The sequence below is a fragment of the Cavia porcellus genome, unplaced genomic scaffold (genome assembly GCF_034190915.1).
Source record: "Cavia porcellus strain 051 isolate PalLab524CR breed Dunkin Hartley unplaced genomic scaffold, mCavPor4.1 scaffold_5, whole genome shotgun sequence".
NCBI lineage: Eukaryota > Metazoa > Chordata > Mammalia > Rodentia > Caviidae > Cavia > Cavia porcellus.
The window spans coordinates 39,691,916-39,716,654 of NW_026947488.1; the positions used below are offsets into that span (position 1 = coordinate 39,691,916).

The following is a 24,739-nucleotide window of genomic DNA, read 5'->3' on the forward strand; positions in this document are numbered from 1 at the left end:
CCTTTTGGCATTTGATCTTTATTCAGTGGTTCATGGATATAAAAGGAGTTCAAAATGTCTGAAATCTTAGTAACCTGCATTACGAGGTTTACTGCCTTACAGCCTATAATGCAACTCAACTATGACGTTTTTCCACTTCAAGTAATTCATCTTGAAATAACTGAAGGATTCAGTCTGTCACTACCTCTACTAATTAATAAGTGTGTGATTAAAGGCAAGTTAGGTAACTTCTCTGTGCCTCCATTTTCCTTTCAGTAAATGGGAAGAGTTAGGAATATATACCTCATAGGGTTACAGAGAATATTAAATTCATTAATATGTACAAATATTTGTACCAATACTTGGAACATCTTAAGAGTTCAATAAATCTTATCTATTATTAAACAGATAGAAAAGCTTTTTCTTATAACTCTCGCTACATTTTTGGCAAAATTAGACATCTGAACAATGGATTCATTTCTCTAGAATGGTTGCTAACTACTTTCACCTATTTCTTTTCCCTGCCTCAATCTCCTGCATGGCATCAAGGTCATGGGTTAATGCTTATAGGTCAGGCAATAATTATATGTGGAAAATACAGGACGGACTCAGAACTTGGCCCAGGTAAATCTCAGGTATTTGCCCAAAAAGATAATTCAAAGCTAAATCAGTCATTGAAATAGGTGGTTGGACAATCTCTGTGATAATTAAAAGCATAAATGGTTGGCCAAGTCAGGCTCAGAAGCAGAATATCAGAACACCACAGGAAAAAAATTAAGCCTGTCAATTCCTTCATTTTTCCATTTCAAATAAATATACTGCTACAGTTTGAATGTGTTCCTCCAGGTTCATGTTTTAGAAATTTAATCCTCTGGTTTATATTTGTGGAACCTCTGGGAGATAATTAGGGTCATATGAAGCCATAGAGTAGGGTCTTTCTATGATCATATGAATAGCTTTGAAAAAAAAAAAAGAGATCTGTGCATGCACATGCTCCCTCACACTTGTGATGTGGTACCCTCTTCCATGTTACAACATGACAGGTTTGTCCTCTCCAGATGCCATCACCTTGATATTGAACTTTCCAGCCTCCAGAACTGTGACAAATAAATATCTTTCTAAATTACTCAGTCTGTGGTACTGTGACACAGCAGCAGAAAACAGCCTAAGACATGCACAAGGAAAAGAATGTTTGGTTTATTTTTCAGCCCTGCACTAAAAGAAACTACCATGAGATAGCATTTCCTACCAGTAAAGAGTATGGGCTTTGGAGTCAAACACTATTTTCATGATCCAACCTTAGTCTGAATTTCCTCACCATTAAATTAAGAGTATACCTACCAGGCACCTTAAAGAGTAGCTGGGAGATTCACATGCAATAATGCATAGAAACCCATTGTTCAGTGTGGTATATAATGTACTTTCTTAAACAGAAACATAACATATATTAGCTATTATCATTATTAGTGAGTGTTTTGCTTTTACATGAAATAGATTCCTTCCCTGTAAAAAGCTGTAGACTTCAAAAGCCTCTCTTAAACTATCAGTAGTGTCATCTTTATTATTTAGAAAAAATAGCTAAAAATATATGTGTGGGGGTGAGGAGAAAGTTGTGCTGGCAGCTCACGAGCATGACTCAAAATGTTACACTGCACCTGCACATGATATCACAGTCTTAACCTTATTCTATTGTGCTTTTTAGAACAAATTCAGGAGTGTAAAACAGAATATAAAGTTTAGGATATGAGAGTAGTAATTAACCAACACTTATTTGCACTATACCCAAAGTGAATCCTTGACTATGTAATAAAGTAAATCTTGGGTCATAAGCCTTTCTTTTCTGTTCAGAAAACTATCATTAACCTGTCTACTGTAAAAGGTACTTTACAAATATCAATACATAGAAGAATACCAGGGTTAAGTAATTATGTTCAGGGATTTACTTGAGAAATATAACTTACGTTCACAAAACAATTAATTATTTTTAATTAAATATTTACAGGCCACCACCATCGTGAAGATGAACACTGTAAGGTCCCCTAAAAGGGACACATGCATGGGCCTTCATAATGATCAGATTTGGATAAGTAATTCAGATCCCTATTTTTAGAGTAATAATTTACTTTTTGGCTTAATAGCATTTCTTCATATTATATGTTAGTTCTGCCTATTTTTGAATTTTATTTATTTAAATGAAATCATCTACCATGTACTCTAGTACTTAGCTTCTTTCACACAAATACCACGTGTGTGATTTATACGTTACACATATGTTTCTTAATTTTTATTGTCATGTACTGTTCCATTACGCAAATCTACAAAAATATATTTACTCATTTTACAGCTGATGAGCCTTTGACTCTCTATAAGTTTGAGTTATTATGATTAATATGAACTTCTTGTGCATGTCTCTAAGAACATGTGTAGACATAAACATATTGGGTATATATATGTGAAAATAGAATTGTTAAGTTTTTAGATATTCATATCTTAAAGTATAGTATTTGATAAAATTTTTCCATGGTCACTATATCTCAGACATCATTTATAATGTGCTTATAAGTGAGTTAATTGGTTCAACCTCTGAATCATAGTCTATAAGCAAGCCTAGAAAATAGTTCCAAAAGTGCTGCAATACAAATCATATTAGTGAAAATATTCCTCAGATATATGGTGATAAAATCCATGTGCATTTCCATGACATTTTAGCTATATTTCTATATAGATGATTCGATCAGGTTGAATCAGGATAAGTTATAAAGGATCCTTTCAACTTCTATATAGAAGAATCAGTATGAGCAGCTGATAGACCAAGAATAGTGCTTCAAAATTCTTTTCTAACTTGGGCCAGACCCCAGAATACTGAATGAGTTTCTACAATTCTTGAATATTGTAAACTAACGATCGAAGAGACATTAGTATGAGCAATAAAAGTTTTATGACTAGGAGCATAACAATATGAAGAGGAAATGTATAGCTAAAAATGGTACTCAAGTTACACACTTGTCAAAACAGACAGACAGTGCGATAACTATAAACAACTATGACCACTTTAAAGGATATTTGAAGTCATCTGGTATGGGAAGCAGTAATTGATATGGACATCTTTTCACTTGATTACTCAGTGAAGAAAAGACTTACACAATATTTTTTTTTTCTCTTGTTCCCCTTTGGCTTTTATTTTAAAATTTAGGGCCATTATACTTACTTTCTTTGCAAATTAGGTCTACGAAGTGGAATGCATGAAGGTATTAAGGTAATGTGCAGATAGAGCTACCTCTATCTACATTCTCCTAAAGCACCAGGAATTTAGAAAGCTTCATAGAACAAAGCATAGTGACACTAGTCAGAGCATAAAGAAATCACATCAGAAAGCCTATCTCTGGCTAAAGACAGTTCTGTCATAGAATCCATTTCAATGGATCTCAGTACTATAACGTAATTATGCTAAGTACCACAAAGAAAATGCTACTAATAAGTTTATAGTAGGTAAGACACAAGTTGCCAGTACAACCTGATTTTTCCCCCTGGGAATTAGTCCTGTAGAAGACAAAGAATGAAGTCCACAGGACAGCAGTGGGGAATGAAAAAAAAGCCCATGCAGGACAAAGGGTGGTGCAAAGGAGAACACTACTGAAGCCCTTCAATCTAGGAGTTTACTTGCAGCTTTGGCACTTGAAAGAGGGATTGGTGGTAGCCATTTGCTGACATTTTCAAACCTAATGGATGAAAATGAAGGTATGCAATTGTCTCTGCTGCTAGGCTTCTTGTCATCAACAGATTTTATTAGTTCTTTGTCCTCTGCACTCCAATTAGGCTTTGGTCACTTGTGCTCCAGTTTTCTGAGACCTATCTCAGGCCCTGACCTTGAGTCTCCGAGGCCCTTACATTTTGTCCCTTTATATCCTATTCTCATCAAGATATGGTCAAAAAGGAAGCTTGGTGACTCATTTGTATTTCTATGGGGACATGTAAAGCAATTATAAATCTTGCTAAGCATATAGTTTCCTTACAAATGAACTTAAAAGAGGTCCATCTTTGTTAAATATGAAATTTATAAGCCTTAAATGTGTGTCTCAAAGGGGAGGATTCTGCCAAAAGAGTATCTTGATGTCTACTCTTAACTACTGAAATGACGCTGATTGCTTTTATGATATATACATGCCATGCAGTAGCTAATTTTTAAAGAAGCTACTCACATACAAAATATCTCCATGAAATATTCATGTTCTTTCAAGCTTCTGTCAAGATTCCTATTAATGTCTCAAAAATTTTGTTAGCTACTAATGCATTAAAGAATACTAATAGAAGACTGCATTTTACGTACTGCTCTCTGTGAACAAGAAAATAAATAGCATTATTCAAATTTAAGTCAAGTCTATCCTGGCACTTGCTGCTTACTGAAGGTCTATAAGAGGACAGTAACTAGACTGTGAACCCTGGGTTCCAAGATGTTGTGCCCACGCATACACACAGAAGAAATTATGCAATGGCTGTTCATTTTTGTTTCAAAGTGAAGAAGTACACATATTTTAAAAGTTAAAAGTAGTGTGGCTTCCTGAGATGCTATACCAAATAAATTTCAGGTTCCTAACATTTAAATTGTCTCACTAATCTGAAAGTCTTCCTCTTTCTATTGACACATCCCCATTTGACTGAATGTTTCATCACCCTTTAAAGCTGAAACCTAGTATTATTCATGTCTTCAAAAATAATGTAATGCTGTTGGAAAAGATGGCATTGTAAATTTGTTCCTGTATTATCATACTTTTCCACTGGCAAATGTTTCACCCTATAAAACAAGGGTACAAGATAACAGGGAAAGATACTCTATGACATAATATTACAAGAGGTTAAAAGCAAATTGAGAGACTTTATACACATATAACATCTATGGTCATCATAGCCTCCCTGGATTATTATAGCAGTCTCCTGCTAGACCATCACACGTCTGCCAAAGTGCTGTTTTAAAACCTCCAATGATTTCTCATTGTAGTTACAATCAAACACAAACTCTTATCGTGGTCCAGTGGATCTCCATGATGTGACCCTTGTTCACTTCTCTGAACTCATGCCTTATCACTCCCCACCCCGCACAGAATGATGTAGCTATAGTAGTCATTCTGCTGCTCCATGAACTCAAAATTTTTCTATTCCTGAAATGTATCTTCTTCTCCAAGACCTTCACATTCCTGATTCCTTTTTATCATTAAAGTTTCACCTGCACTGTCACTTGTTTTTTCTAATTAATCTAAATATAGCACTTATAACTCCTACCTTAACTCATTCTGTATTCTACCCTTTCCTTCTGTGTGCTTCATAATTTTATCTCTACTTACAATTTTGCAACTTATATATTTATTTGCTTAACTATATATCGGCTATTCCTCTCTGTACCAGTTACTTTCCTGGGACAAAATACCAACACTTGCAGTTGAAGGGAGAAGGGGATCATTTTGGCTTCACAGGTTTCAGTCCATTGTTGGTTATCTCTAAGTCAGGAATGGCATGGTGGAAGGGTGTAGCACAGGAAAGCTACTCAAACCAGGGCAGCTAGGAAGTAGGGAGAGGACGGAAGAGCCAGGGACAACACTACATCTTTCAAGTCATGGGTCAAAAGGAGAACCAAGAAGTTAATCTGTGCCCTCCCATAAGCCAGCAGCAGTCTTGGGCCAGGAGGAGAACCAAGAAGCCAAACCATGCTCTCCTGTGAGCCAGCTGGCACATGGGCTGAGAGACAAGAAAAGCACCCCTCCCCACTGTAAGCAACCAACTGATTTAGAGGAACACAAGGTGAGATGATAACAACTGGAGGGGAAAAAAAAAACTTAATGCCTGTATTGTTTGATTTATTTTGCTGGCCTAAAGCTGGTAGTCTGAGCATCTCTTTAGAGGATAACAATATGTAATATAGAAATTATGGGGGTTTCCCTCTGTCTTGTTTAAGAAATCAAATATTATTCTGTTTAGTTTTGTTCTGTTTTATTTAAAAAAATTTATTATTAAAAATTTATTTATTAAAAAAATTTTTAAAAAGAATACAAACTTCTTGGTCATGCCCCTGTGCTCCTTGCCTCACATGCATCTATAAATTCTTGAATGGGTTGATCCACTGAGTTTAGCTCCCGCTGATCCAAACACATGCCAGAAGACTGATATCTGACTACATGAGATTTTGAGGGAACATTTGTGTGTTTTTTAAAATAATTTTTTACTATCTATTTTTATTAGTACGTTTGTAGTATATAATAATTATATTTATCATGGGGAATTCGTACATTTACATAACATGGATTTTATGCCCTTACTCTCATATCTCTCCCTCCTCTCAACTCTTGATCTCCTTCTCATTTGAAAATTCTCTATTTTCATTAACTCTTCAGTTCTCTTTTTAAAATTCTTTTTCCCTTCCTTCCTCTCCCCCCACCCATTTCTTGTTCCTCTTCCCAGTTGAAAAAAGTCTTCCTACTTCCTATTATCTATCCTTTATTTTGATATTTATTATATTTTGGATTTTTCACATAAGAGAAACCATGCAATATTTAAATACATATGTCTGATTTATTTCACTTAATATTATAGGCTCAAGGTGCATATACATACCTACAAAAGCCTCAAGTTTATCCTTCTTTATGACATAGTATCATTCCATGGTATATAAATATTTTCTTTATTGAGTCATCTATTGATAGACATATATGCTGATTGAAAGTTTTAGCTAATATAAATTGTATTTCTACAAATGTGTATTCATGTATCATTGTAAAGTAATGTCTTTAACACTTTTGGGAAGATTCGCAGAAAGGGAATAGCTGGGTCAATTTCTATTTTTAGTTTTTTGAATTATCTTCATACTGACCTCCAATGGGGTTGTACTAGGTTGTACCCCCACCAACAATCTAGAAGGGTTCCTTTTTCCCCACAGCCTTCCCAGAATTTATTGTTTGATTTCTTGATGAAACCATTATTTGTGGGATAATATAGTATCTCAATGTTATTTTAATTTGCATTTCCCTAATAGTCAGCAATGTTGAACATTTCTTAATGTACTTATTTGGCCATCTATACTTCTTCTGAGTAGTGATTCTTCACATCAAAGGCCCACTTTTTGATTGAGTCTTTTATTTTGGGGGTCTAATTTTTTTTTTGAGTTTTTAAATATTTTCTAGATGTAGTCCCGTGTCTAAGGAATAGCTAGGAAAAATATTGTTCCCATTCTGTAGGTTTTCTCTTCATCCTGTTGGTTGTTTCCTTTGTAGTATAGAAGCTTTTTAATTTGATATGATCCCATTTGTTAATTCTCAGTATTATGTCTTCTACCTTTGGGATTCTGTTCAGAAAGTTCTTGTTTACACTTACATCATCAGGAGTTTAACCTACTTTATCTTCCAGAAGATTGTTTCTGTTTAACATTTAGATCTTTAATCCGTTTTGATTTTTGTTTAGTACGCAGAGAGATATTTAGGCCTAGACTTAATTCGCTGAATACCCATTTTCCCCAGCATCATTTATTAAAGCAGCTATCTTTCCTCCAATATATGTTTTTGGCCCTTTTGTCAAAGATAAAACAGTTGAATGTGTCTAGGGTTATTCCTGCATCTCTCTTTTGTTCCAGTGATCTATATTTCTGTTTTTGTGTCAATATCACGCTGTAGCTTTGGAATATAGCTTCAAATCTGGGGTTGTGATACTTCCTGCTTTGCTATTGCTACCCAAAATTGTTTTTCCTATTCTGGGTTTCTTCTGGTTCCATAGAAATTTTTGAATTTTTTCCCTCTAGATCTTTGAGGAATATTTTTGGTATTTTTGATTGGGATTATGGAAAATCTATATATCAGTTTTGGAAATATGGCCATTTTGACTAGATTTTTTCTATCTATTAAAGAACATTTGATATTGTTCCATTTTGTGATGTCCTCTTCAATCTCCTTCTACATTTAATTTTAAATGTAAAGGTCTTTTACTTCCTTGGTTAGATTAATTTGTATTTAAATTTTCTTGATGTTGCTATATCATATTCTCCTAATTTCTTTCTCATTTCCTAAATTTCATTTCTCTAATTTCTTCATTATTAGTGTATAAAAAAGCTATTGTGTGCTGACTCTCTATTCTATTACATTACCAAATTTGGGTTATTTGTTCTAAAAGTCTTTTAATGGAATTTTTTTCTGTCTTGTAAATAGAGTCGTGTCATCTATAAACGATACTTCCTTTCCTCTACATATCTCTTTTATTTCTTTTTCTTGACTGATTTCTCTGGCTAAAGTTTTAAGGACTATGTTATATAAGAATGGTGATAGTATACATTCTTGTTCTGCTCCTGATTTTAGAGGAAAACCTTTCAGGGTTTTTCCCATTTAATATGATGATGACAAAGAGTTTTTAATAAATGACTTTAACTAAATTTGAAATAAGGTCCTTAAACACTTATTTTCTTCAGGGTTTTAAGTATAAATGGATTTTGGATTTTGATGCATGGAAAGGCTTTTCCCGCATCTATCAAGATATTCATGTAATTTTCTCTTTGTTTCTGTTTATGTGATAAACTACATTAATTGACTTGCATAGGTTAAACCATCCTTGCATCCTTGAGATGAAGCCTACTTGGTCATGGTAAAAGATTATTTTGATGATTTATCATCTTCTGTTTCCCAGTATCTTATTGAGTACTTTTTTCATCTATGTTCATTAAAGACATTGGCTTATAGTTCTATTTTTTGATTGGGTCTTTGGTTTTGAAATCAGGGAAATCCTAGCTTCCAGGAATCACTCTGTGAGTACTCCTTCTCTTTCAATTTCATTAAAGAGTCTGAGGCATACTGGTGATAGATCTTCCATGAAGTTCTTGTAGAACTTGGCAATAAATCCATCAGGACCTGAACTTTTCTTAGTGGGTATGTCTTGTATTGTTGCTCCAATTTCTTTGTCTGTTACTGGATTATTAAGTTATCTTGGTTCTGTTTTGGTAATTCATATGTATCTAGGGATCTCTCCATTTCTTCTGAGTTCTCCAGTGTATTGCTTTACCGGTTTGTAAAGTAGTAGAGGATAATATTCTGGCTTTTGCAGTGTCACTGTGATTTTATGTTTTTCACTTCTAATTGCATTGTTTTGTGTCTTTTTTCTCCTTTTCTTGATAAGATTGGCTAAATGTCTATTTTGTTTATTCTTTCAAAGAATCAGCTCACTGATTCACTGATTCTTTGAATTTTTTTATTATCTCCATTTCATTGATTTCTGCTCTCATCTTTATAATTTTCTTGCTTGTATTAGCTCTGGATTTGGATCTTTCCTGTTTTTCTAGAATCATGAGGTGCATTATTAGGTTATTTATTTGAGATTTCTCTGTTTTTCTACTGTGGGAATTCACAGCTATAAACATTTTTCTGAGGACTACGGGACATTTTGGAGCTAAACTATAACATTTTTCCCCAGCCACTCCCCACAGCAGTCATATGTATATATATATCATTATGTAAAATTAATTCAGTCATCTCTAAGAATCTGAACAGTTTTAGCACTGCTCAAAACTCTAAGTCCAAAGTTCTTTCTGATTGGCAAACTCTTAGCTGGAAGCCCATACAAAAATAATAAGGAAAGGTAAATACTCCCACCATACAATTCCAAAAGAGGGGAAGTGGGGAGCTAGAAAGGAATTACATCAAAGCAGGATCAAAAACCAGCAAAACAAACATCAAATCCTGTAACTCCATGCCCAGCACCTGAGCTACGTAGTAGTGAGGTATTAGATTCAAAAGAGCTTGGACAGTTCCAGTCCTATGGTCCTGCTTGTTGTAGTCCATAGGACCTCTCTCTTGGGCTGACTTTGGTCACTGCTATGGGCTCTCCTTGATAGGTGCTCCTAGTTCCAGGCATCTCCAACTTCTTGGGGGTCTTTCATTCATAGTTTTGGCTTTGCTTTTACAGCTTCGTGCACATCTCACTCTTGGGCTCCTGGCAGAAACTATGACTCTGACACTATATTGCCTGATCTCTGAGGCCTTTCTCTTAAATGTGGGTGTTAGCCTCTGTAACTACATAACTACAGCAATCTGCATGCCTCGAAAACCAGCACCAGGTGGATAATAATAAGGTTTTCTGCTAGCTAAAGCAGTTGTCAGGCACCCTTAGACCATAACTGCAGCAGTGTAAGTTACTGAATTTGGGGCAACATTCCACAAGGGAACATTTCTCAGGGATCACACTCTGGTCCTTTCTTTCCAAAGCACCGTGTTCCAAAATAATTTAACTTTTTATACTCTTGAGCCTATAATGGATGGCAAATTCCTGAAATGTTCTGAAAGAATCTTGCCTATTGTTTTGATGCAAAATACTTGGCTCCTTTTCATGGTGCTAATCCTTTTAGCAACCACACTTTCTTTGGCCCTAACATTGCAGGTACTTCCTTTCTGGTGAAGATGCACAATTTTCCATCTTGAAGCTCTGCTTTTTGCTCTTAATTCTCATTATAAATCTGGCTGACAACAGCATGTCACTGCCTGATTTTTGGGTTGCCTTGCAATTCCTCCACCAGATTAATTAATTAGTCTACTACCTTTAAATTCAGCTTCACACAAAATCTTAAGATATGGACAAAATTCTTTACCAGAATGTAATACACATGCTCTGTAGTCTGTTTCTCAACAGACTTCTTCAATCTGAAACCTCATGGGCCTGTCCTTTATTGTCAGTTCCCATCATCATTCTAGCCTTCTAAGCTCCATCTAGAATTGCCCACAGCATACCAGGGTTTCTCTAGCTTCAATCTCCTTATCTTTCAAACTCCTCCTACAAGCAATTTTAAAAGCTTTTGAACATGGTCAGGTATAGTCATTACAGTGACCTCACTCTTGGTACCAATTTTCCTTTCCTGAAAGCAGATACTATGTTGTACCTTACCCTACATTTTTATTGCCCAGCCTACTACCTAGAACATAGAGAGCTCTCAAAAATTACTTGGTGAAATATCTGTTGAATAAATTCATGAACAGATTAATTAACAATTAATTTTTTTGCAAGCTAGATCTCATCAAATCATAAGAATGGTACCCTCCATAGCAATTTACAAAGGAAGAGTCCAAAGCATACCTTGAAAGAAAGATGTAATAGTCACCTTTGGTGCCCTGCTCATATTCTCTTTACCAGAATCTATCAATCTTGATGCATTTTTATAGATGGACCATTCTGTGCTATATATATATATATATGTGTGGGCCCTAGGTATTGAATGCCAGTATCAGTACCTCCACTGCTCCACTGTCCCTCCTCCTGATCCATGTTAATCAAAAATATCCTCAAAATATTGCCAATTGTTACTCATGGACAAAATTAGTGACAAATAAAAAATATTTCCTTTTATCTGTAACACATCCCACTTCCAACTGTGTGATTATTGGCTACTAAGAGTTAGCCTTAAAAGAAGGAGTCTCTCTACAGTCATCCTCAGCCTCTGAGAGTTATTTCTCCAGGAAGTATTAGAAGTTGTGTCCATCTTCAAAAGGATAGTTTTAAACAATGAATTGATGACAGAGGGAAAAGTAAAATAAGCCTATAGATGGGACAACCCGTGCTCCATTGTTCCCAGTGAGTTCACACCAAGGCTTTGCTTCAGGTAAAACCACAGCTTTGCTTAGGTTTCTCTCATGCTATCCTATTTCTTACTCTTTCATAGGATCCTCCTGAGAGTACTCTTTCAATAACCTTGCATAAAAATTCTCATATCAGGGTCCATTTCTGGGAATCCAACCTGAGACATGTAAGAAAACAGGTAAGGAGAAAATAAAATAATGCTTACATAGCATCACAAGTTCATCCCTAACATTTAAGAAACAGACTTTATCCAAGACATTAATTGACATCTGATCTTTCTAGAAAAAAATATCAGGTATAATACTAAATTCTTACATTAGTTCTTACATACAGAATGTAACAAGGAGTAAATGACTGTGGAGGTAAAGGTAGTAACTCATTTTTGCTATTATATTCTGCCCATCAACATTTTCAAACTGCTGATCAAGAAAGTGTAATCCTTTTCCCTTTTTATGGTGAATATGTAATCATTACCAAGTTGTAAATGATATGACTCTCCTTCTTCACATTTCTTTTTAACTGAAGGCAAAATAGCCTACCTTTTTCTATTGGGAAGACACATACTTTCTGCCAGAAGCTTTTGTTAATACTTTATCTTCTTCTGGGACATCTTTAATACGTGTCAAAATATTCTACTGTTACTCACATTTCATGTCCTGATTTTACACTCAAAGTGTTTCACACAGGATTTCTAAATTGTAACAGTCAAAAATTCCTCCTATGGAAGTATTTTCTTGTATTTACATTTATTTGTGCTTACTTCATGCCTTTTCTACAAAAATCCTCTAGGGCTGGATGAGTATCTTATTCTAATTTGTACTGTACTTTAATTCTATCCTTATCTACAGTTTGTTAAAAGAATAAAGGAATGAGTAAATGAATGAAGAAAGATTATTTCTATGGACTCTTATTTCTTTTCCTTTTTGGTAAAACTTGTAAAAATACACAATTCCAAATAACCTTAAGAAGAATTAAGTGCAGCTCAGATAAAATTCATATTTTTAAGAAATAAAACAAATATACAACTAATATGTATATGACTTTTCATTGATTCTTCAAAAGTTTTTTAGTTATGAAGTATAATGTCAAATATACTTCTCTATAGTACTTCTCAGCTCAAGGCTGGATGCTGATTCTAGATCACTGCCTAAACATTGGTCAATATAAAGAAGTACAGTTTGTTTATATGCCTCTTTAACTGTCTTGTCAAGTAACAAGAGTCAAGTAAAATATGGTTACTCAGAACCATTGCTACATAACAGGGCTAGCCATAATTTTTTATTATTATTTAAAAAAGCAAAACAGAAAAAAGATGGATATGATACAGAGTTTCAAAAATAGTAGGAAATTAACACTAGTTAATATATTGCATATTATTATCTTAGAAGTAGTTTTTCATGTTACAAGATTCAGGTACAAAAAATGATCTAACAAACAATGAATGCACAAACTGTTCTTTTTTATGAACTAACAGACACTAATAGTATAGTTATATATCTTGTGTTTATACATACATACACACATAAATATATACACCTGTATACATATAATCTTTTCCCACATTCCTTTTCTCCTTTTTCCCTATCACAGTTGTTCTTTTTTTTTTTTTGAGCACTTTCTTTCCCTTTCATTATCACAATATCTATTATACATTTTGGATCTTTTTAAAAATTACTATTTAAGGTTAAAAAGACACAGAAAAGAAAAACAAAAAGTAATACATTTTGGATCTTATTACTTTCTTAGTTAATTTTTCACTAAAAATTTTTTAAAAGTTGGCTAGGAAATGCCATATTCCCAAACCTGAGTCAGGAAACAGTATTTTATTCTGATTTGATTTAGTCTGCACCTAGAAGTGATTTTAAGTTCCTAAAAACACTCACATACTTCAAAACCAGATAACAGGAAATGAACAATGGTTAATATGTTTTGATTGGTTTTAGTCTGTTTTATTTGATTTCAATATGTGTGAAAGTTTGGACAGTCATTTTAAATAGAACAGGAGACATTATGTTAGCCATTGTTAATTTCCTATCATCTTGTTTTGAAGTCCCTTAATGCTTTCATTCTTTTGTTTTGATTGGCTTTGTACTATTTTGTTTTATTTGAATTGTGTGTGAAGTAATGGACAACTATTGCAAAGAAAACAAGAGACATTATGGTAGCCACTGTTAATTTCTTATTGTCTTGTTTTGAAGTCCTGTAATGTTTGCATTGTTCTGTTCTGATCTGCTTTGTCCTGTTTTGCTTTGTTCCCTTTAAAATAAAAAACAATTTTAAAAACCCACACACTGTAAATTTGAAATGAGCATTATTTGAAAAGAGGGAGGGAAAGATAGTCTCAGTGGGGCTCATTTCCCATAGTACTAAGATGAGAACTTTTCCTGCTGAAAACATTGAGTGAAAGAAGTCGATTTGTGCTTTATAGAGTAGTTGCACTTGGGCCACACTGGAACAAAACAGAGCTGCTCTGAAGCTGGCCATCAGATGAGGAATTCAAGGATATGTCCTACAGTGGACAGCCAATGTAAAAGTGGTTCCAAAATAAAAGTTTATTTTTCTTTCACAGTAAGTCAGAAGTAGATAATTCTGGTGAGGTTGCTTCTGCCGCACTTTAATAGTCAAACATAATTACAAGAGAAACTACAGAATGAATTCTTTACTATCGATGACATTATGTTCAACTAATAATGAAGTATTTTATTACTTAGAGTAAAAAAGGCTAAAAATAATGAGAAAAAAATAGTAATCTCTGCCTGTGGTATAGGAATTCCTAAGACTCACATGATTCACATTTCCTTGTGTTCCCTTCTTAGGTATGGACAGCATATAACCTGCTTCTAAGCCACAGAATCTGGAAAAGATTGAGGTAGGTGTGGTGGTATAGGCCTGTGCTCCCAGCCCTAAGGAGGCTGAGGCAGGATTGCTCTGAGTTCAAGGCCAGCCTGAACTACATAGTGAGACTCTATCTCAGAAAAACAAAAGGCAAAAAATGAAAAGATGACAAAATATGAATAATCAGTATACATGATGTATAAATTATCTCACATAGAGTTGTATCATCTGTCTTTCAGGAGACCTTTGGGCTGGACACAAGCAAGCATCCACACTGGAGAATATACATGACAAGGAATTGGGTATTTTCTAGAAGCTGAGAGCAGCCCCTGGCCAACAGTGAGCAAAGAATAAATAGCTCTTCATCTAAGGACCACAAATAATTGAAGATTGCTAGGGCAAGAGCAAGAAAGCAGATCCCTTCCAAGTCAAACCTCTAGAGAAGAATTTTACCCTTGGCTGAAACCTTCACTGCACTTATGTGATACTCTTATAAGATCATGGCTAAGTTGTGCCCAGATCCTTGACCCTCAGAAAATAAGATAATAAATGTTTATTGTATTATCCCACTTAGCTATTGGTAATTTATTAATAGAAAACTAATACATTAACACTGAAGGCAACTGATGATATTCAATATACTGTTGAAACGCCTTAATGTGGTGCCTAATATACACTGAGTGTTTGCAAGTATAAGCCATCATCATCATCATCATCATCAAAATCATCCTAGTTTCCTAATCACAAACTCCTTCAATTTTGTCATCAAATCCCTCAGCAATCTGGTAGGAGGCACAAAATTCCAATATGGTGAACAGCTCTTTCCATATCGTTTCTAGACTTCTTCGAAGCAATCAACTTTAAAATCTAATTGGAGTTGAATTTCCATTATCACTGCACCAGTGACTCTTGTATATCCATCTGCCACCCCACTCTGAAAATTTTCCTCTCAAGCATACAACAATCTCTTAGTTATGTCTCATTGAGGGAGAGTTGAAAAGAGTAGAATAGGGCACAGTACCCTATGGGTTCAGCTGAGAACTACAGGGAAGATGACAGAAGATAGATTAATCACTGTGGAGTCCAGCTAAGAACTAAGAAAGAATTAGCTAGAGGTTAAGTAGTAAAAATAAAAATAAGAAAAAAACTATTGCAAAGCTTAGCTTAAAATGTCATAACATAGTAGTAAAATAGTGAAATAATAAAGTCAGTGAAATTAATCAATTGTTTTGAAATCTGAATTTATGCATTTTAGTATTATCTAGCAGAGACAATAAGAGCATCTGCTTAATATCATGACATGTGACAAGAATACCAGGAGGAATTTTAAGTATTTTTTCTTAAAAGATAGGGGAATAGAAAATAAAGCATCTTTCAGAGTATTTCAAGATAAAGCTTTTACAAGACCAAATAAAACCAGAGCTATTTTAGAGGATAATGTGTTAAAGCAAATTAAGATCTCCTACATCAAGCAAATATTGCACAGCTAAGCCATTACATATAATACAGTGAGGCAGAAAAATGAAATCTACTCTATGAAGTATATAAAACAAATAGAAATTGCTGTTATGAGACACCATAAAATAGTCAATAATTCAAAAGATGATTAAAAATAAACAACATATTAGTAATAAAAACCTGGCAGGGAGAACATTCTAATAATGGATTTTATGTTTTGCCTTATAGCAACTGAAGAATCTTAGAGGAAATATGAAGAGAGTAGCTATTACAACAAAAACCTATTTTAGTTTTTGCATGTTTATTTTTATTCTTAAAGCATCATTAAAATAGCACATTCTAAAAGGGGGTAAAAGCACTTGAAAATAATGAAAAACTAAAGCATAAAGTTGCTAAAAATAGAAAAGAATGATTTTCCAAGAAGTCTGGTGTCATTAAATGCTAGAAGACATCAGAATAATTATGTAATTTTTAAAAATACTATACTGTTGACAAGGATTAAATTCTTAGCACTTATTGAATTTTTCTATTTTTCCATACTCTTTTTCTACAAACATAGTAGATTAACTTCCAAATGTTAGTGAGCATATAAGCATAACATTTTAATAACATTGCTTCTATTTAGAAAATTCCATTTCCACAGAATTTTCAATTTTTTCCCAGAACCTCTCCCTATTTCTGTTTGTCTGTTTGAAACAGTTTCACTATGCAGTTTATACTGGCCTTAAACTCATTTTGTAGTTCAGGCTGGCCTCCAACTCACAGAGATCCTCCTGTCTCAGCCTCTGAAGTACTGGGATTACAGGCATGCACCACCACACTGAGCTCTCGCTATTTCTAACATCAATACTAGTAAAACACCAAAGACAATGAGTTTCTTGTCAATGTAGACTCATTTTGTGTCAAAAATTTATAATTGTAGCAAGACAATAGAGGCACTACATGCCAAATAGTACCCCTATAATTCTAATCTTTACCATCTTGTTAACTTTGAAAAACCTTACGCATATATCCTTTAATGCCTTTTTATGATGTGTTTATCCTGATGATCACACTTTTTTATGGAATAATCTACTTGAGGAAATAATGCAAATTGTGGCATCACTTCATACACAGTACTATGTCTTTTTATATGCCTCATTTTCAGGCTAAAGATTGAATGCAATTTTATTTCTACCAAAAGAGTAAGAACACTGCCTTGCAAATGTATGCTAAGAAATATTTACTTAATGAGAATCAATAAACAAATGAATAAGTAGATTAAAAATGAAATGATTAGAGAAATAATTGCTAAACTCTGCGTTGCTAACTCACTGCCAGCTGTACTAAAAATGTAAAGAAGAGAGAGATGAATAAATGTAAAAAGGTTTGTGAGGTCATCATGAGTTGTAAGGTGAGGACTAAAAATGGCAAGAATATAGCAGAATGTGGCACACTAAAGCAGCGACAGAATAACACAGACAAAAATCAGTGTGAAGAATCTTCCTACAACAATGTGCCTTTCCCAAATTATAGCAGTTTGTAGTTTTCAAGCTTCATGAATTTATTTATTTACAAGGAAACTCACAGAATTTCTTCACTGAAATATGAACTCTCAAAAATGAACTGGTAACCAGAACTGATCAGTGAAACAAATTATCTGGCTGGACAAAATAGAACTAAAGGTAACATGGTCATTCATAATTTAAGAAATGCACTGGGATTGCTACAGGCATTTGGAAAGTATATGCAATATAGAACAAACTATGAATCACAAAGGCCACTTTTCTTTATACACAACAGGATATGAAGGTGTGGCAGCTACCTAGAAATTCATCTTAATGAGAGTTTAGTTGCCAGTAAAAATTTAGCTGAAATGATGTCCCATAATTATACATCTGCATCTCAAGAATACTTACAGTCTGCACTTGGGATTTCATATGTGACTAAAATAGCCAGAGGGTTTCAGAGGGAGATTCATTATACTATAGTAAAGTAATTTGCTGCTTCAAATGGTAATGGTGACCAATTAGGCTTTGGTACTGCAAATACTGGGAGTTTGACAGCAGTGCTCAGGAAAAATTTTGTATGTTGGAATCTAAGTTTCACAATGTCTTTCCACCAAATATTTTGAAATAAATTTAGCATTAAGATTTTCAATATGCTGAGCTGTCAGTCAAGCTTTAGTTTTCTGATAATGTTCTTTGAAGAAAACATGATGCATTATTTACCCTGATCAGTAACAGCAGGTATGTCCAACCTAACACCTCCACTAACAATCTACAGACATTTTGCCATTTTGTAGTAGAGAAAAAGCTTAATTTTCTATACAGTATGAATAAGCCTTTCAGAAAGCAATTTCAAGGAAGATTTCCAGAAGCAACTTCTAAGGGCAGCTGAAAGAATGATGCTTTTAGCATGCTTTGATAACTATCAAGATTTTCAAATTACATAAATGCTTAATAACACATAAGTATTTCTAACCTGGTCCTGCATACGATATTACTTCTCCTGGAGAACCTTAAAGAAAATTTGAAAGGCATTTCAACAGCACTTTCAGTTTAGGACATGTGAAAAGTAATTTGTGAACTGTAGTCAGTTAAAAATTTTTTGTGGATTTACTGTCTCCTGGAGGATATTATAATTAAATAATTACATGAATTAGGTGTGATGTATCTTTTTATGCCTACCACCAATACATATGTTTTAAATAAGGTAAAAACAAACTCACTCACGCAGAATAAACATTGAGAGGAAATAAAGATGTTTATTCTAGAAACAGTAGACTGATACTGAGGCAAACACAATATTCTATGTATATTACACTTTTTATGTCACATTGAAAGAAATTGTTCTAAAGTAACTGAATAACAACAAAACTAAACCATAATGTCACAAGTTAAAAGGGATGGGAGAATAACAAAAAGCCACAAGGACTCAGTACTCATTTGCATTACATTTACTGCACTTGATAATAAATTTTAAATATTTCAAACAGATGTCCAAGTAAGATGTTTTAATTTCAAAGCAGAAGTTAAAACAGTGTAAGAACAATAGCTAAGGATAATATTTACTATATATATATATATATATATATATATATATATATATTCCAATATACTCATGATATTCAAACTGTCAGAAAAGGTTAGATAGTATAAATGTAAATTATTTAAAGAAGGAGAAAGGAGAAGGGGGGAGGAAATGGGCCATCACCTATTTTCATTGTCGTCACATCTACACATGCCCTCCAGTTTTGCTCAACAGAACGCGGAGAAAGTAATCCTATAACTTTGAGTTTGGACCTTAAGACAGCTACAGCTTTTACCTTCTCACCAGAACTGTCTCCATTTGGACTTCAGCTACTACAATAGGAAAATACCTATTGGGCACATGGAGAGGTCATAGTACAGAAAATTAAGCTATCCTGGTCACCTGAGCATCAAGTGGACTGCTAACTCCAATTCCCATTATGTAAATGGCCATCTTCAGCTAAGGAGCCCAATGGAATTGCTGAATAATTGCAGTGAAGTCAATCTCACTTGGAGATTTCAGGATTTATACTTCAATTAATATTTAAGAGTTGTCACATGTCAAGTTTTTATATAATTCCAAAGAAAAACATATATGAGTATCTGAATAATTAATTGCAATACACTTTCCTTTTCCAACCATATCCATGTAAGGTCAAATTCTCTCATATTTCAATAAAAAACATATTGCAAAAGATTACATATAAAATTAAACATGAGAATTCAATTATTCTCATTTACACAAACATCAAAGAGACCTAAAAATGTAATGTCACTAATATTAATATTTTTATTTGGAAATAATTACTTTTCATAAAAAAATATGATTTTTAGTATTTTATAAAATTAGTTTAGTTTTGTTTACAGTTGTAGGAAGGAACCCAGGGCCTTCTCACTGAATTAAATCTCCAGACCTTTTTATTTTTTATTTCAAGGCAGGGTTTTGCTGTTACTAAGGCTGGGCTTAAACTTTTGATCCTTTATGAATTATCAGTCTCATACCCTAAAATTCACCATTACAAAGCATACAATTCAGGGATATAAAGCATATTCAAAAAGTAACAAACATTACCACTACTTAATTTGAGATGTTTTTATCACCCCAAAAAGTAAGAGCTATATACTCATTAACAGTCCCTTCCATTTCACCTACTTCCCAGTCTCTATCAGTGATTAATCTACTCTCTGTCTGCCAATTCTGGACATCTTTAAACGGAATCATACAAATTTTTTTTCACTTTATATGATATTTCAGTGACTAACCCATATTATAGCATATGTCAAAACTTCATTCATTTTATGGTCAAATAATTCCTTTATATGATACACTGCATTTTATTGATCTATTCATGTACTAGATGGTCTTTGGGTTTCTACTTTCTGGCCATTATAAACATTTTAATGTAAGTATTTATGTAGAATATCTTTGTAATTATCTTGGGTATAAACTAATATTTTGTTAATTGATAAATATTTCAAACATTTCTAAGCTATAAATATCAGTTATAAAGGTCACATAAATGAAAGCCTTTGAGACTCCCAAATTATTTAAAAGTATAATGGCTTCCTGAGACCATTAACTTGAAAATTGCTGCAAAATATTTTTGCCAATTTCTTTTCAAGGAAATATGAAGATACAATTTCTCAAATTTCCTTTAAATCATTGATTCAAAGAAATTCAGACTCTCAGCTTTTACAATATTTACTCTCTTAAATGTTTTATTTCCTCCCAATTGTTCATAAGGGAAATAGTAATAAACCAATATAATAAAGTCATCCAAATGAGGGTAACTGTCATGATAGTATAGGTTTTTTCCATGAAAATGCTAAAATGGTTGAAATGTTGTATTACATTTTATAAATGGCTAGAGATTTCTAAAAAGGTTGAACTTCATCTCAAACATACAAGCTTTCCATCCAAAGCTAAATGGGCTACAGGCTCCTACATCAGCTCTTGGAACTCTGAGATAATTTCCTTGGGTAAGAGATCTTTGGTGCTGTCAATGTATTTTTAAAAGTCTAGTAATTGGCATTCCTTTACTTTCTACTCATTTTTAACAGAATACTCTTATCATTAGTCCTTTCACAATTACATTCTTGAACCAGTCCTTTATATTCAATGTAAGGGAAAGCTTTTAAACATTTCCTGTTAAGAAATATATTTGATGCAGATATATTTCAAATCATTTTAAGTTCATAAACAACTCTAGTGTATTTTTGGTGTCTTCAAATGACTATACATGGAACTTAACTGCTGCATCAAAACATGATTATAAATGTACTTTTCACTATCTGAATCTCTACAAATTTAAAATTTATTAGTTAGCTACCTTCTTAAAGACATTAGGTCATGTTTTTCTGTATGTGATAAAATTCTAAATAGACATTAAAAATAGATATCAGGATATTTTAATCATTCCCCATTATTAAAGGATTATATTAAGTAATAAGCATATATTCTTGGGTAATGGCTTGCCCTTCTTTATTGAGAATTGAAAACCAAATCTCTTTGGATAATTGTTCCACAGAGTTCCATAGAAATTTCCTCCAGACAGTTCATCTCAATTTTCTCAAAGGTCATCCAATTATTCCTGATTGAATTCCCTTGAAACACTTTAATTTAGAAATGTTTCCTCTTTCATGCTGACATCTCACAAGTTTTGGGAGACAGTCACAAAATCATTCATTTAAAATGTGAATTTTGAAAGAAAAGTCTATGCTTTCAAGATGTTTTGGACATAATTTTGTAACACATATATCCATCCTGTAAAAGGGGAGACATAAGTTACATTTATAAGTAATTTTGCAGTAAAAGTCAAAGTCCTTGGAGTTCAAATAACTGTTTCTTATCAACTAACGCAGCATAAGGAAATTACTGTGCATTTTGGAGACTTGTGTCTCATCTGAAAAAGAAGCAACATTATTGCAATTAATTATCAAAAAGCAAGTAAATTGTTTCATAAAAATGGAGGTTTGTATTTTCACTATATTTAATTATTAAGGTGTGATATCTATCACTACAATAAAAATCAACATAAGATGACCTAGAAGAAATTTAAGAAGAAATTCACTACAATGTAGAATAGAATGGTTATTACCCTAACTACATCAAGAACAGGCATAATAATGGAAGAAAAATCATGACCACTCTAGATGTAAGCTGGTCAATAAAATATTATGCTAGTTTTTTGTTGGTTTGGTTTTGCTATAGAAAAGGAGAGAGGTGGCCAGGGATTTAGTACAGTGGCATAAGTGCCTGCCTAGCAAGCACAAGGTCATAAGTTTGATACCTGGTACAGAAGAAGAAAGAAAGAAAGAAAGAAAGAAAGAAAGAAAGAAAGAAAGAAAGAAAGAATGAATGAATGAATTAGGGTTAGGTCATTAATCAGAATTTATTTCCTCAAACATCATCATTATGATATTCTGCCTGGTCTGCCCTGCCCAACAGTATACAAAGGCCCACAATGACCTTTATTACTCAACTTTTTTTTTTTTTTTGGTACTGGGAATCAAACTGAGGATCTCTGGCTTGTCAGGCAAGTGCTGTGACACCAAGCTGTATCCTCCACTCTTCAACACAGACTTTTGTTCCAAGTCTTACTCTATCCTACTATGCCTTTACCCATGAGGGGTGTGCCACAACTTGATTACGGTAGTAAACACTCAGTTTAAGAAAGACTTCTTGCTTAAATATCAGTCTGTTAAAAACTTTTTAACTATAGTCACCATACTGTACTATAGAGTGCTAGAATTGAAGCCTCATGATCCAACTATATTTTTGTATATTTGAAATTAATAAGATATGAAGATTTTAAATAGTTCTAAAACCAAGAAATGATAAATGTTTGAGGTGTTGGCCATGCTTATTCTGATTCAATTACACTGTATGTATCAAAATACTATGCTGTAAACATGTGAATTACATGTCCATTATAAAGAAACATATTAAAATGCTAAAAATCTAAAACAACACTTACTAATAAACTATTTAAGAAGATTCAGTGTTTAGCACATTTCTCAAAATATTCTTTCCCATAAATTCTCAATGTTTATAGCCATTTCACTTGTCTTAACCACTAGATTCTTCTTAGCTAAGCTGTTAAGACATTACTTGCCCTCTCCAAACCATTGAACCAGCAAATAATTAGTTTTTTGAAAAATGTGCTAAGCTTACAAATTTTAAACAATATTTTGAATGCATTCATTTGAAAAGTTCTTTATTGAGCACCTTCTACTTAAATTTTGTAAAAGATTTCATATGGTTTCATGAGTATATTTCTCAATACTATATTCAAAATCCATATCTGATTCTATACTTCTGATGCACTCAGTTCAAATTTATTATAACCTGACTGCCTTTTATAGGATATTTTGTAAGAAAGCTCCTTTAGAGACAAAAAGGAAAATCCCTTTAATCACATGCAGAACCAGGAACAATGCCTTGCTTATAATTGTGTTTCATACTATTGATTTAATTGAATACAGAATTTTCTCTCATATTGAAGAATTCTTAGGTTAATTTTGAAAACAGTTCACAGAATTGAGAAATAATGCAACTAAATAAGGCCAATCTTGCCAATTTAGCTCATAATAATCATTTAAAAGATGAGAAGAATTCCTACATAAGAAATTAACACGGAAGTAAAAAGGAGCCTGTATCCATTACACAGTATTCCCTCCCAATAAGACTCTAATAGGGAGCCAAACGAGACTATGTCAAATCTGTCTCTCTGATTAAAATTAAATGGTGCTGCTTATAGAAGAAGCTCAATAGGTATCAGAACATACTCAATCATCTTTATACTTTTAATTACCAAGGAGAAGTCTGCTTTTGCAGTGATATTTTATATGGATTCATTACAGAATAAAACTGAAAGAATAAAGCTATGAAAGTATGAAGTAAAGTGGAAAGGCCTTTACCATTTTTCTTTGTCCACATCACTTAGCTTCATGTACAAATACATTTGACTGCATTTCTGATGTGCTTCACAGTTTATAAGACAAAAACCCTAAAAAGTCTGAATTAAAAGTGCTGTAGCTTGGCATAACTAATGCCGTCTTTTGCCCTGTATTTGATCCAGAAGAGTGAAAAATTACTCTGGGTACAAAATCCCATAAGAAAAGCAGAATGAGCTATACCCACAAGAAAAAAATTAACCTGCTCAACAAAGAAGTAGGATACAGGTGTTAACCAAAAATTAATGTAAGATTCTAGCTAAATTGTTTCCAACAGGATGTATTTTTGTGGTGCTCTGTTTTAAAAGTTCTATAACTTTCGAGTTCAGTGTCACTTGTTTGGACTCTGAAACAGCAGTCCACAAGTGGTTGCTAGCTCAACTAATAAAATTCCAAATTTATCAATTTGGCTGCTTGAGTTCCTATACTGTTCACAAACCCACTTCAAAAAGTTTCTTAAACTTAATGTCAATAAGATTAACAGAAAATTTCAACCCTGATTCCCAGAATTAATCTATTTTCTACTCTATAACCAAAGAAAAAGTAAAAAAAAAAAAAAAAAAAGGACAATAATGTTTTAAATTCAAGATTACTCTCTACCCCTGGCCTGGAAGAAATTAAGAGTTTTTTCAACTCTTAAAAATTGTATGAATTTAGGGGTTGTGAAAGATATGACAGTCAAAATGGAATCACTCAGATCAAATCCTGACAACAGATGCTGGAGTGGCCTGTAAGGGAAAACTCAGCATTTGCCTAAAAACAGAACTATGGAAGGAGTGTGAGCAGCAAAAACAGCTATCCACTGAGACAGAACCTTGCCTAACAAGAGAGCTTCCCAGGCCGAATCTAATGAAACGGCCTGCTGTGACATTAAAATTAGCTTTACTTGGTAATTACAGCCACATGACCAT

At 33.4% G+C, this 24,739-nt stretch overlaps 1 protein-coding gene and 1 long non-coding RNA gene across 4 annotated transcripts in view; one reads left to right on the forward strand and one right to left on the reverse strand.

The window, feature by feature from the left end:
- The window catches only part of Macrod2 (mono-ADP ribosylhydrolase 2), a 1,970,011-nt gene that overhangs the window by 1,616,468 nt on the left and 328,804 nt on the right, over window positions 1-24,739 (reverse strand). The gene's annotated exons all lie outside the window — the stretch shown is intronic.
- On the forward strand, window positions 14,031-14,972 carry LOC134476045 (uncharacterized). The gene is made up of 2 exons (XR_010047484.1): window positions 14,031-14,437; window positions 14,643-14,972. It is a non-coding gene; the product is annotated as an uncharacterized LOC134476045 (long non-coding RNA).